Source organism: Eutrigla gurnardus, assembly GCF_963514095.1.
Source record: "Eutrigla gurnardus genome assembly, chromosome: 14".
NCBI classification, from domain to species: domain Eukaryota; kingdom Metazoa; phylum Chordata; class Actinopteri; order Perciformes; family Triglidae; genus Eutrigla; species Eutrigla gurnardus.
In genome coordinates this window covers 22,896,791-22,912,374 of record NC_139937.1, presented here as the reverse complement: position 1 = coordinate 22,912,374, position 15,584 = coordinate 22,896,791, and the positions used below count along the sequence as shown (strand labels likewise).

The 15,584-nt window shown below is 42.8% G+C and overlaps 1 protein-coding gene across 1 annotated transcript in view; it reads right to left on the bottom strand.

Moving 5' to 3' along the window:
* Positions 1-15,584, bottom strand: part of rpz6 (rapunzel 6) — a 196,341-nt gene that overhangs the window by 69,281 nt on the left and 111,476 nt on the right. The gene's annotated exons all lie outside the window — the stretch shown is intronic.

The following is a 15,584-nucleotide window of genomic DNA, read 5'->3' as shown; positions in this document are numbered from 1 at the left end:
CACGTAAAGTCGTAAGAAAAGTGATGCAAAACTGTTTTTTTTTTTTAAATATAGAGAGAATAGACATTTCTGCTTTGACATCATCGGCACTTTCATTTCTTGGCCCTCGTGCGAGTTCTTTTCCACTTCCTGATGATATTGTCATGTAGGGAAAACGCCCTCGACTCATGTCATTTGAGCTTATCGTACCGATACCGTAGAGACAAAGTATCACTAACCTCTGAAAACCTCAGTCTATGTTACAATACTATCCCAGTTGGACTCATGACTGTGATTTTTAGCTTAGGACTATTTTAAGTTGTTGTTGGGTTTTTTTCTTTTTCTTTTCTTCCTCTTTGTGGAAGCAAGTTTTTATTTTTATTTTTATTTTTTGACAACCTGTCTCACATTTCCAACATGGCACTGTGGTATCAACACTGGCATTGGAAAAGCCAATCTGGGACCTTTTTAGAAAGCGTCTGTTGACGAATGAATTCACAGAAAGCTCCTATTGTTTGTTTTTATCCCCTCTATTTTTGTTTGGAAATATGGATTATCCATTAATTGAAATAAAATTCTGTTGTTCACAGTACATTTTCTGCTGTTTTTTTACCGTCACATATACATAGAGAGACACAAAATCAGTATTTTGTATTTCTGCGACTGGATGATTGTTAACAAAGCTCACCTTGGAAGTCGTATCGTCTGTCCACAGGTCTGACTTTTAATTCAAACCTGCCTAACGTTGTCTTCTGATGATTCAACAGTTTCCAGGGATGACGGTATGCACTCCACTGATGCCTGTTGGAACAAGGCAGTAAAATTAATGGATCACATTATTATGTGTTATGGTTGAGATGAGCATCAATTTGGAGAAGATGTCACGTTACCGTGGAAACAAGTTGAAACCTGATATCTTGTGGAAATCAAAATGTCTTGTGCCGTAGGATAAATTAGTTAAAAAAAAAGATGTTCTTCGTTTTTATAGATAAGCTGATTATATCATCCAGAATTCTTTCTCTCTGCTACTCATTTCATGTTTGTCACACACAATAAAAAAAAATCAATGATACGGTTAGTAATGATAAATAAGTAACAGCAGCAACCGCAAAGCTTGCATTCTCAGTAGGCTAATCTATAATGTTATATAACACCACTGATCAACCATAGCAACATTAGCGTGTTAGCAAAAGTAGCATGTAAACAGTTTCAACCAGTTCATGTTATAACACCACTGATCAACCGTAGCAACATTAGGGTGTTAGCAGAAGTTGCATGCAAACAGTTGAGCTAGCTAATGTTAAACACCACTGATCAACCGTAGCAACATTAGCGTGTTAGCAGAAGTTGCATGCAAACAGTTGAGCTAGCTAATGTTAAACACCACTGATCAACCGTAGCAACATTAGCGTGTTAGCAGAAGTAGCATGTATACAGTTTCAACCAGTTCATGTTATAACACCACTGATCAACAGTAGCAACATTAGCGTGTTAGCAGAAGTAGCATGTAAACAGTTTCAACCAGTCCATGTTATAACACCACTGATCAACAGTAGCAACATTAGCGTGTTAGCAAAAGTAACATGTAAACAGTTGAGCTAGCTAATGTTATAATACCACTGATCAACAGTAGTAACATTAGCGTGTAAGCAAAAGTAGCATGTAAACAGTTGAGCTAGCTAATGTTATAACACCACTGATCAACAGTAGTAACATTAGCATGTTAGCAAAAGCAACGTAAGCAGTTGCGCTAGCTGATGTTATAACACCACTGATCAACCGTAGCAACATTAGCATATTAGCATCTGTGTTATGACATTTACCAGGCATTCATGAAAAGAAAAATAATTAAATACATATATTCCAACACTTATTCTAACACACATATCATTATATTACAATATGATAAAATATGGAGTGGGAATTAATGCAGAAATCTATCATTTTAAGGCACCACCCGGCTAGCACCTGAAGGGACGCAAATCAAACACACCTAACGTGATACGTGAGAACGTGCGTGAGAACAGGTGCATGCTGGGTGTAGCCAAACTGCTAAGCTAACGCGCTAACGTCGGATGTCGCAGGTGAATTCTCCAGTACGCAACGTCCCCGAGGAGTGCTGTGGAACAGGCGGACTGGTTGTACTGGGAAGGAGAGGCCGAGTGGACTGCTCGAATATAATACGGTCAAACTGGCCGGTCGAGTAGGACTCGGCGGCGCGCGCGGGGACGCGCAGAATCTCGTTCAGACGGGTGAGTACAACAGCAACGCGTTGCCTGGAAACGTAGCTATGCGCGCGCGTTGTGCAACGACATTTGCAGGTTGTATTTGCTTCAATTGAAGTTGCTGTCGCGTTTATATCGTCTTTACAACGCTGAAGTTGGTTGCCTTGATAATGCCATCCCCCCTATCGTTAAAGTGTGACGTCATTAAATTAATGTCGCACATTTTATTAGATTTGTCTGACTTTTGTCTGTTTTGTTGTGAATTATTTTTGACGCTGTACTGTTGTTGCGTTGCAAATGACCCTAAAATATATTGTTTGGCAGTGAAACCAAGTACATTTATTCAAGCGTTGTACAATAACTACAGCTCATGCTACTCTCTACTTCTACTACTTGGCCTACATTTAAATTAACGCTTTACTTACTACGTAGTTAGCCTACTTAACAGATTCAAATTGTTAATACCTCCGTCTTTATGGTGTACGTATTAAAGCGTCAATAATTCCAATTCACTTATATAATGTATATGATTCTGATATAAACCCGTCTGCAAAGTGACTGCTTTTAATTTTGGTAATTTATAGTGTGTGGTTGTGTTTGGATGCTAATGAATTTAGGCTTTTTACTTGCATTCTCTCTGCTGGCCATCAGGGGGCGACTCCTCTGGTTGTAAAAAGTAGTCTGATTGCATGGAAGATGAGAAAATGACCCTACTTTAAAAGCTGCTTTTATATATATATATATACCCGCGACCCTGAATACAGGATAAGTGGTAGACGATGGATGGATGAATAAATATATAATACATATTTTTTTTTGCTTTTATTGGAAATTGCCAGCATAGAGGAAATGTGGAGAGCGAAAAAATGGGGCCGACATGCGACAAAGGCCAGAACTAAACCTGGGACGACATGACCGTATGCCTCGACCTTTGAGATGCTTTCAGACTGATTTGTGATCTGTTTGTTGCTGGTGAATGAGTGAATAGTTCAGGGAATCTGGATACCGATGTAATGAGCTCATCTTTCTGTGGTTGCCATGGTCACACGTTGAGCAAGTCATAAAAGGCGAATGATCATAAACGCTGAATGCTGCCGACCTTGTTGCACAATTACAAAAGATTAATCTTTATCACTCAGATTTTGAAAACCTTGCCTCTTGTTCAATGCAGTGTTGTTCTCCTGGCTCTGATTGATCTGCTGTCAGGTGATATTTCTGGATCATATTTGCCCGCCGATCCGTAGTCGAAGGGTATCAACAACGCACTCCCACCTCAGATCATCACAGATTAATGTTTCTGCTCACTTTCTTTGTCCATTGAGCACTTTGATTCCATGAGGGAGAGGAGCACATGTGTCGATCAATAACGCTGATCAATCACTGATTTTTAAACCCCCTACTCACGCTGAGATGCAGCCCAAATGTTGATACAGGCCTGCTTGGTGCACGACAGAAAATAAGCAAACACCATGACCCTCCCTCTCTGTGTGTGTGTGTGTGTGTGTGTGTGTGTGTGTGTGTGTGTGTGGGGGGAGATGCAGAGAAAGAACACACATGGTCTTTGACCTTTGGGTTCAAGGTGTGTGTGTGTGTGTGTGTGTGTGTGTGTGTGTGTGTGTGTGTGTGTGTGTGTGTGTGTGTGTGTGTGTGTATGGCGTCAGAATCGTTTCATATTACTTGCGCAACTATCAACTGAACGCGTCACACCCGCGTGCTTTGACGCCTGTGCAGCACACAGCGCCTGACGTGTAATGTAGTTTCCTCATTGGCTTATAATGGTCACGCGTTCACGCGCACGTTCACGCGTGATGGCTGCTGCACGCCTGTGATCACATTACGCGGAGTAACTACGCGTAACATTCATGCGTTTTTTAGCGAACGCACGCATTAACGCTCGCATGAAGATAATTGAACATTTTTGTCAGGCGCTCACATGTACGTGGAAACGACGTGCGCAGACTCTGTCACGCGTAACAAGAAACTGCGTACATATGAAGCAGCGTGCGCACGTCTGTCTGTCACTGTTTGACAAATGTTGTTACGCGTTCACACGCACGTGCGGTCGCAGATTCTGATGCTGCGCGGCCGGAATTGATCTGCTGTGCGCACCTACTCCGCGTAACGTGAGCGTGTAATGTAGTTGCCTCCCCTGGTTGACTGAAATGAACAGGCCAACTACATTACGCGTTCAAATTACGCGGAGTAGGTGCGCACAGCAAATCAATTCCGGCCGCGCAGCATCAGAATCTGCGACCGCACGTGCGTGTGAACGCGTAACAACATTTGTCAAACAGTGACAGACAGACGTGCGCACGCTGCTTCATATGTACGCAGCTTCTTGTTACGCGTGACATACAACCTGCGCACGACAACGCACGCACGCACGCACGCACGCACGCATAACAAATAACCATGCGTTCACACACACGCTGCTGCGCATCTTTCTAAGTGTTTTGACATCGATTTACCTTCATAGTGTGTGTGTGTGTGTGTGTGTGTAGCTGCTGGTAGCTCTCAGTTAGACCAAAAAGAAACTCAGAGACTTTAGACGCGAACAGGTTTCTGCATTTTGCTCCTAAACCTCAAACATGATGTCAAGATCCCTCCTTCTCACCACACACACACACACACACACACACACACACACACACACACACGGTAACCTTGTGCCCCTTACACCCAGCCTCCCTTCCTCCAACTACCTCCCCCATTCCCTCAATCCCCCACCCTCCATCTTACCCACCCACCGCCATCCCACCTCTCCATGTGCGTGTCAGTGTGTGTTAGCGTGTGTGTATGTGTGTGTGTGTGTGCGTGCGTGTGTGTATGAAGAGTAGCCGATTGACTTATGCCTTCATTTCGGAGCTGTCACTCCTGGCCAAACACCATGACCCCTCAACCTCCATTTTGGAGGCGCACATTTTTTTTTTCTTTCCTTCACCATATGAATAAAAACACATGTGGCCCAAAGGTTTGTGTGTGTGTGTTGGTGTGTGTGTGTGTGTGTGTGTGTGTGTGTGTGTGTGTGTGTGTGTGTGTTGGTGTGTGTGTGTGTGTGTGTGTGTGTGTGTGTGTGTGTGTGTGTGTGTGTGTGTGTGTGTGTGTGTGTTGGTGTGTGTGTGTGCGTGCATGTTTATGTGTACAGGTAAATCAAACTGACACAGCTCCTTTGAATGGCAGCAGACGAATTACTTTTGCACTTCAATTTTGCACACCTGCCATTTATGGCGAACACCGGGCTCAGCATAAACCATAAAAGCAAAAAATATGTTGTTTCAAGATACAAATTGGAGCCAGTAAATATCAGAACCAGGTGCAGCAATTGCAGGTTATTTCTTTTGTGGGTAAATGACTTTGCATATATTACCAGTGTGCGGTTTATTATTGTGGCTCTACACTGTAGTGAGTTTGATGCAGTTTAGTGCAGATTCTCTTATTTTTAATACTAAAACCTCATAATATGACTCTTCTGCTTTAACTTATTCTCTTTTATCTTATTCAGAAGATGTTGTAATCAGCTCTCCGTGTGTATTTAAACGTTCTATCTGTCCTGGTAATAATAAATATGTGATACAGTGATGATTAGTGTAACGTTGCACCAGAAAACAACAATTTAACCCTACACCACTAACATCGAGTGATTTTCATTGTGTTGCTGTTTAACTTATTTTCCTTTTATGAGACGTTTTATGGGGGCAAATATAAGAAGACTACTTAAATTTACCATGTATTTTTGTACTTTATTATATTTGAATGAGAAGTATTTTTTATCAGGTGTATTTCATTGGTAAATATACCCGAGCTTAGTGTTCTAGGAACAGAAAGTGGGTGACAAGCATCTTGTATCTGTGTATTTGTTGGTCAAAAGACTTAAAAAACACAAAACTGTGAGCTTTAAGTACCTTCTTGGATCATATAAAATGAAAAAGTACAATAATGAATCCATAAAAAGTCAGTTACATTCAAACACAATACATAATTATGTGTTCTCCGAATCATTTTTAAGCGTTTCTGCCTCATTTCTACTTCTGTATTTGTTCCCGGTGACGCAGGAGTTCCTCACCGACGCCAACGCGAGGGCCAATCAGGTTGCGGCGCGGCGCTCCGATGCTCACATTCACACAGAAACGGTGCGTCCGTCTGAGCCGCCTGTAGGTGGGCGACGAACCAATCCGGTCCTGGCCGGAGGTCGACATGACAAACACAATAAGGCAGCAGATTCATCAGCCGGCGTGCTCTGACAGTAATTGTCCCGGGTCCGTGTCACAGCCCCCCCCCCCTTAAAAATACAAAAGGGACGTTCCTCTGACAAGAATGACATCGGCGCCAGTCACATGCATTTAAGCCAGACACCTCCTCCAATACGTTATGACGCGCTTTCAATTTAGGAAAAAGGGCCCCGGCGAAGATGAACGGCGCCCTGCGTGGGAGGAGGAGGGCGCGTGTGTGTGTGTGTGTGTGTGTGTGTGTGTGTGTGTGTGTGTGTGTGTGTGTGTGTGTGTGTGATTGAGAGTAGGCGAGACGTGTGGAGGGATTTTGTTTTAATAAAAAGGCACATTTTTTTTTTTGTCCCGTCATTTAAATGTGAATGTTAGCAGAAGAAGGAGGGCGAGCCAGACGTCCGTCTCCGGGGGATACGGCCGCCCAGATCGATAGGTGGGGATGTCAGATTGAATTGAGGTCACTCTTTGTCTCCCCCCCCCGCCCCCCCCACCACATGGTGGTATTAGGTGAGAGGGAGGGGTTAGTCGTGACCCTCGTCTTGTCAGAGCGGCGAGGCTTTTCCGTGCCGCCGCAGGTTTGTTCTCGGTTGTCCTGGGAGACGGCGTACGCTTTTGACAATGACACTGGTCTTTGAAGGATCAATAAAGCTGCTGAGATGTGATGAGACTGTTGTTGCTTTAATTCTATCTAAATGTTAAACAGACTGACTATAGAGTCTTTTTCTGCTCAGCTGGAAGAACGTGAGAGTGAATTATGGCGGCGGGTGAGCAGACTCGCCAGTCTGTCAGACGATCAATCAATCAATGACACTCCATCGATTACATTTCGGATCCCTTTTTTTGGTAATATGAAGTATTAAACGGTTCCTATCATTGTTGTGAATATTTTACTTACTATCTTTAGTTTCTTACTATCTGACCTTTTTGTTGGGGAAGTTTTCTCCTTTATTGCTGTGAATGTATTGATTCTATGTTGTGTCAATCAGTGTTGATGGGGAAGTAATGATCAGGGTCACGTGAACGCTGAGGTCTATCATGTAAATGGCATTTCATTACTTTATCAAATAATAGAAAAAATAGATTACGTTATCAATTATGCTGATTAAAGCTGCACTAACGCTCCCATCGTGTATTTTACGGTCAAGCTACAACATTTTCCGAACTTCATTAACGGGTTTTCCGAGTGAAACGCGAGAAGTATTGTTGTGAATATTTTGATTAGTTCATGATTTTTTGGTACCAGCTGACGTTATCATTGGAATATTGGATTGAAGAAATTAATTGTAGTTATTTTTCCAGCATATATTGTTAAATAGGTGCACAAGATGACCGGAAAAGGAACTTCAAGCACGTCAAAAAAGGTTGAGCACTAAATGAGAATCTTAGCGACTATCTGGCGAAGAGGAGCATTTAGAAGCTAAAGCGCTGGAATTAGATTCGACAGGTGACCAGAAACACGACCCCAAATAAATCCTACTGATGCTCACTCGATGACACGGTATGTAACATTGTCCTGTTTCACAAAATGGCCCAACAAACCCTCATAAAACTGCTTTAAGAAGTCATGATAGTAATCTTCATTCCATTCTTCAAAAAGAGCTCAGAAATGTGTGTTTTACTAGTCTGACTCATTCAACAGCTTCAGTTAAGTCATTTTCAGGTTTGCTAACATGTCACCACATTACAAAACAGACTCGTAATATTTTATGTGGCATGACAAACGCAGCTAGAAAATCTCAACCACAAGTGAAGACTTTTCACAAATGGTTTATGAGAACGAGACAAAGCCAAAGTTCATTTTCAGTTTCATTAATTTCCTTGTTTTTTCTTCTTCTTCTACTTCCTGCATATGATTTATATTTGACCGCGGGACAAAAGAGTCTTCAGCGAGCACGCCTCCCCCCCGACACTTGATATATAGAGCGATGCGTCTCCAAAGCTAATATTATAATGAATTGGATCTGTGTCTGTGTGTGTGGCCCAACAGTGGGACTGTTTGCGAAGATGTCCCAAAAGCAATACCCCCTTCTCCAGAATCAACAGCCCCACCCCCCCCTCCACCCCCCCTCCCATTTAGCATTCCCAGATCCCCCTGAAATGAAACGTTCATTTTTTCCATAACTATCATCTCCGGCAAAGCATTGCGGGGGGAATTGGATCCGTCTCGGCACAACCCCTCTCCACTCAGATCTCATCAAGCGTGAGTCGAAGTCGCCCCTCTCCCACGGAAATTGCTCTGTACGGCAGGAAAATGTACATCATTGAGGTGCAGACCAAAAAAAAAAAAAAATAGGCATTGGGCTCCCTTTCGCATTCTGACACCCCTACTCCCCCCACCGCCACCAGCGTTCCTCTTATAAATCCTTAAAGAGGGCGCTGACTCCAATGTATGGCAACACCATCAATATTGATGTGGGAGAAAGTTCTTCCAAAGCCGCCTCAGTCACAGAACATTAATATTGATAGTGTTGTGCACCGGCCCGGACGCTCCAAAATGGTAATGGCATCCTGACTGGGGGTTAGAGGCCAATATCATTGCTGAATATGGACATGGCTGTTTAGCTGCAAGCGGGACAGGAGGCCATGCCAATCATCGTGTCCTCTTCGTCAACCTGACCAACCTAAGAAGGGCGCGTCGGTCGCTGGTGGTGGTGGTGGTGGTGGTGGTGGTGGGGAGGTCGCTGAGGTACTTTGACTCTCACTTCATTTGATTTGATTCTTCTAATTTCTCAGATCGAACCCCGGAGAGATTAAAGATGCTTTCCAGACCGAGACGAACCACCACGGATCGTTTTCAAAACACTTCTTTGACGTTCTTTGGTCCACCAACAACATTTGGCAAATATTCCTGTTTCCCAGATGATAAAGCCTCCTGACTGTTGTGACAAGCTGAATGTTTCTTTAGCACCTCGATGCGATCGACATTTGTGGTTTTTAAGCACAACTTTTGGGATTTGCTCCACACATTCATGTTAATCCCATAAAAGTAATATATTTGATGATCCTCTGACCACCAAAACTTCTGTTTATAACTTAAATACCTGCAAAACAAATGCCAACAAATGAATCATTAGCTTGTTTTTTAGTTTAATGCTAACTAACTGATGTATTGTCATTGTGAGCATTTTAGCATGCAGACTTTAGCATTTAGCTCAAAGCAAATGTACCTAAAACCCCCCTCACAGCGCTGCTAGCCTGGCTGGAAAGAGTTTGACCAGCTGTACTTTGTGTTTATTGCTAACTAACTGATGTTAGCATGCTAACGTGCTAAACGCCAGCATGCTAATATTGCCATTGTTAGCATTTTAACATGCAGATGTTAGCATTCAGATCAAAGCAAATGTATTTAAATACAGCAGAACGGTAGCACGGATGTACATGACTCCAAAAATGCTATATTTTAGCACTAAATTGTAAAAATATTAGGTCCGTAGGAGCGTTTTTATCTGGAGTTAGCATCAGCCCTCATGATATCATGGCTCTGTCGCTGTGGTGTCCTCTGCTTGTGCAAACACGTTACACTGAGGCTGTTTTCTGGGTCAGTAAGTTAAATATTTCAAATGGTTTATTTTTAGCACCGTCTGTTTCCACTTTGTGTACGAGCTGTGTGGTTGTGTGTGTGTGTGTGTGTGTGTGTGTGTGCGTGCGCTAGTGCATCTCTCTCTATCTGCGATCACTGCAGGCTGCATTTGACCCACTAAGTCATCTTCACATGGCCCCCGGTGTTCATCAAATGAGCGTTGTGTGCAGAAGGGGGCCGTCATAATTGGTTGCCAACTGACCGTTAACACGTCCGACAACATACAGGACGCGTATCGGCTGTCTTGACATTAGAACCGCTTTATTCTTGGCTGTAATGTCGGTATCCGACCGGTCCCGTCAGTCAGGCTTTTACCGCGTGTGCTAGTTTCCATAAAGCTCAGTTTCAGCTGCTTTCGTTTACTATTAAACTCTTAAAACACGTACAGTTCCACATGCATATTAATTACCTCTTAATCAGGCAGCGTGCATCTAATTAATTTAATGTCTACGGTTGTTTTTGTTAAATATTAAACAGCGGAGGAGGGGGGGGGGGGGAGTGTTACTAAATCACATTAGATCACTTGAACATGGCATTGAACTGTGGGTGCAAAGAGGGCACTGTAATTGCTGCAGAGATGAGTGGTCATTGAACTGTGAAGCAGCAGACAAGTTTTCCACAGATTATGAGAAACAGAATGATTGGAAACTGCCCGGGGGGCAAAGGTCCCATGATAGTTTTTGACCTTACCACATATGTTGGAATCAATGCAGGGCTCTGTTGTTGACCTTAGCCGTTCTCTGCAACACATACCGCAGTTTCTGTTTCCTAAAGACAGAACTCCTACAGTATCCACGCTCGTCCCGTGCTTCACTCCCCCTCTCATCTCGCTCCCTCCTTCACCTTAGGTTGTTTTCACTCACTAAATAACACAAATTTGACTCTCGTTTTGGTTAAAATGTAGTTTAAATATTCTGAATTCGACTCATAGGCAATAGTTTCCGTGTTTAATATGAATTCAGATCATGTGATTTAACTTCAAACGCCTCGAGACGGCAGTTTGTCTCACATCTTCTACTACATTTTCATGCTGTTTTGATCAAGGAGATTTTTCCCTTATCTAATCCCAGCAGATTTAATTGCCTTTACCTTAATCATAGAGGTGGAGTCGTGTGCAACAGTCTGTTTCTGATTGTTTTTACTCTTGTTGGCCTGTCGTGTCATGCGTTGTCGTCCTTTTGCACTATAAGGTTCATAAAGGCAGGAAATCAAATGCACTATTAACATTCATAATTACATTACATTACATTTTGAGGACTAAATCCGGCAAGTGATGTATTTGTGTTCATCAATCTGCAGCATTTACAAATAAAATAAAATACACATATAAGCTGCAAAGTTGAATGGTAGAAAAAGAGTTAAAAGCTACACATAATTACTTTATATTTCATTAAGTATCCACTATGACTATGTTAATAGTGGGGTTTTATTAGATAAAAGGACTTGAAAACTCCCTCGTGGCACTCTGCATGTGAAGTCTGTCAAAAGCTGTAATGAAGTGGAACCATCCGGACCGTCGGGAACAACGGAGAAATAATCTCATGAAGACAAAACGCAGGAGAATAAAGATCGCTCATCTTCAAAAACGCCGTTGTAAAGACCGTCCTGTCCCCGGCACTTTGTGGGGCTCGCGGCGGTTCCCGGCGCTGCCACAGGGCCCCATTGTGCGTCCTGCCAAGCTGTGACAGGGGCCCCGTCCAACTTCTCACCTGCGGCATTGTCCGCCCGGGGAGCTCAGTGCGGAGTAATTGGGAGCCGAGATTCCAGGACAAGTTTCTTTTTGTCCACTTTGTGGAAATCACTGACCCGGACGTGTGAGGTCACAGCTGTGGTAATTGGTGCTGGGTGATGCAGCTGTGTGTGTGTGTGTGTGTGTGTGTGTGTGTGTGTGTGTGTACAGTCTGTGAACAGATTGTTCTGAATAACAGTGGATGGACAGCATTAGCGATGCACGTACTCTTGTTGCAGGCGAATGTTTTTTGTTTTTCAGTTTGTCCCAGAGTTGCCTCTTCGGTCCCGTTGTTGGACCACTTAAAACAAAAAAGAAAACAGAGTTGTTGTACCGCACAATGTCGGCTTTATCTAGACAGAAGGGGCAACAATTATGTATTTGGACGATGAGAAAATATGACTCGCAGATCAAAACTGGGTTTGGCTCTCTCCCAAACTGCTTCCTCTCCACCTACAGATTATCACTCTGTGTGGAGCCACAGTCGCAGCAGTGAAGGGCACTCTGGATTAAGGTTAGGGATATAAATAAACAGGTAACTGTGCGACGCACTCAGTTCTTTCCCGTGATAAGCAGGGAACACAAGATGTCACGATGGATGCTACGCTCGCTGGAAAACCATTAAAAAAGGATGTGAATCGCATTCTGCACGTATGCATGTAAAAGCACAATACAAACCATGTGGCAACATCCGGGTCTGAGAAGTTAAGCCAACACCGGTGTGCCTTAAACTGGCATTCTCTCTGCTGGCCACCAGGGGGCGACCCCTCTCTGATTGTATAGAAGTCTGAGAAAATGAGCGCACTTCTCTCTTGATTAATTATCTCAGTAAACATCGTAAACATAAGTACAAAAGACTCAAAAAGCAAAACATCATTATAGTAATATCTCATTGTTATATCACTGTGGTTATTCTCTTTCTAAAGTGTTCTTTATTTTTATTGAACTGTTTTCAATCTTTGTTTTTACTCTTATATTCTTCTTGTTGTACAGCGCTTTGATGGCAAGCACTTTATAAATACATGTATTATTATTATTATTATTAAAAACAGTCAAAACAATCATTCATTTTCAAAAGAAGATTGAAAATAATTAACTTTGAATACATTTTTTTGTGCCAAATCTGAGAGAAGGGTAATATATATATAATATCAGAAATGATAAACTGACAAAGAGATCAAGTTGCACAAAATCACATGAATATATTATAAATATAAATCAGGAAACTTCTTCGTCCATGTGGTTAGAATCACATTTAGAGACAATCTTAACAAAACGCCTCCAAAAATGCAGACCGGGAATGGAAACTTCTTGGTCCTGGAAACACTGACCTCCGTTTGGCCCCTGCAGGTGAAACCCCATCCCAGGTCATGATCCTTTCGACTGACCACCTGTCAGTCTACACCCGGGCCTGGGAGTCTACTAACTGGTCTCCATGGCAGTTGTTTCCACTGTCACGGGACGCCGCCACCTGTCATGACCTCAGGGCGCACCGACGGCGGGATCGGCACTAACGGCGCGGGGAGCGAGGCAGCGGCTCGGAGGATTTAGCCGTGTAAAGCCTGTAACATTTCGCTCCGGCTCTCGAGTAGTTCAACATGATCTGTCCAAAACCCTCCATTGAGAGACAGAGACATGATTTCCCAGACGAAGACTAATCCTCTTTACATTACTGGACCTGGGTTTAACGAGGGATATTGACGAGGGCTTGACTCACGTCTGGGCCAATTTACTTGGAGCTGTCCGCAAAGTTCAGACCCGGGTCAAAGCCGTCAGCACACAATGCAGCTGGAATAAAAAAACTAAAGGAATAAAGAATCAATACAAAAACGTTAAAAAAGTTTTAATTTTCTCCCTAGAAATAAATGTTTTTCACCAGGTTGAGAGAGGCTTTTTTTTTTTTTTAAATCAAAAGACAACAGACATTATTTTCTTTACTCATCCCTTTTTGTTGTCTTCGGGAGTAAAGGAACTTTAAGTGTTTAATCCAGTGGAAAAAAAGTAAAAAATGTACATTACGTGTCAAAAATGAGTCGTAACAAAGAGTGTTTCTGCTAGGAAGGAAAAAAATCCCCCTGGAATGATGGATAAAACTCAAACATGTTAAAACGACACACAATGGAGTATTAAATAACAGTAAACTGTACTTTCACAGTGTACAATGTAAAATTAAAAAATGCATGTACACAAGCACCACGATGTAAGTCGGTGATTTCAAAAACCGGGTGCCTTCAGGGGTCGGTGGAGAAATCTGAGAGGTCGTGAGATAATCACCGGTGGGGGGAAAAGAAGTCAGCTAAACAAAGTGTGATTATTTTTACTTGGTTGGGGAAGCAATGCATCTATTTAGGCCCTCTGAAAATAAAGAATGAAATCAGGGTGTGATGTGGTCGCGGCGGAGACGCGGTGAGGTCACAAGTAGATGTTGCTTCATCTCACGAGCCAAAAGGCTGAGAGCCGCCGATGTCGGACGTTCATGGTCGAAATGCAACGCAGGGTTTCAGCTTCAAACAGCTCGCAAAACTAAAGGCTTGGTTTTTTTTTAATGCATTTTTTCAACATTTAATTTAGTGAAATAAAACAAGATATGACGGGGCAAAACAAGTTGGTTATTTCTAACATTTTAATAAAAGTTAAGGTTTTCAGCCTCAAACAGACAAGCTTATTTTTTTTTACAGTTAATGTAGTAATTTTTGCCATTTTGGTTTTTATAGTTATTTCAAGCATCATTTAATTTAGTGAAATAAAACAAGATATGATGGGGTTAGTTATCTCTAACATTTTAATAAAAGTTGAGATAATTCCCACGTAAAAGGATCTTTTTCTCTATTCTTTAGGAGCCGTTAACACAGTGTTTCATCACATTCACTCCTTGTAAAAACAAAAAACAAAACTTCAAAAACACATCCCCTTCGTAGTGTTGCTACATTATTATGGAAGTGGGACACAATGTCAGTCTATGAACAACGTGGGGTCTCCCAGCCATTCCTCCAGGGACAAGCTATGTGTGACCTTTTCACGTGCGATGTGTGTGGTCGCACAAGTAACACAACTAGTTCTGGCAGAACTCTGTGATGCCCTCCAGGCTGGACACCAGCATGTGGACCACGTGTGTGTGTGTGTGTGTGTGTGTGTGTGTGTGTGTGTGTGTGTGTGTGTGTGTGTGTGTGTGTGTGTGTGTGTGTGTGTGTGTGTGTGTGTGTGTGTGTGTGTGTGTGTGCGGGTGTGAGACACACACACACACTCAGCGTCCTCGTGACCTCTGGCTGACACCCTGTGACCTTACAGACAACAATACGTTGTTGTGGTACAACAAGGGATCAATTAGAAATCCTCCTTTCATTCTCGTGTCTAAAATACAAACATCTTCGTGTTTACGTTCCTGATGTCCGTCGTTTTAACGCCGTCGGTCTCCAGATGAACGGCGGCGCCATTAAAGGCCGTGACGCAGAGCTAGACCACGTAGAGTAACCTCCCAATAACCTTATGCTCTGTTGCATACAAAGTCTAAGACTTCCTCTCCTCTCCTTCCTATCCTCGGGTTTTATTTCACTCATTTAAATCGTATTTATGTCTCACCTTCCTTTTTATATCTTAATGCATTTTTATATTTAATGTAAAGTTTGAATCGCCTTGTTGAAAGTTACAAATAAACGTACCTTCCCTGCCTTTGCAGTTTGTGCTTAAACTCCACCAACGACAGCATTTCTGCCTCCTGAGAAGCTCAGAGAATTTATTTTGTATAACTAAGACGCCAATCTGCCCCTCAACGACCCCCCTCCCCCGCCGAGATGCCCTTGACCCCCCCCTCCGAGCTGCCTCAGCTGCAGTCAGTAGGCTGCGGTCGT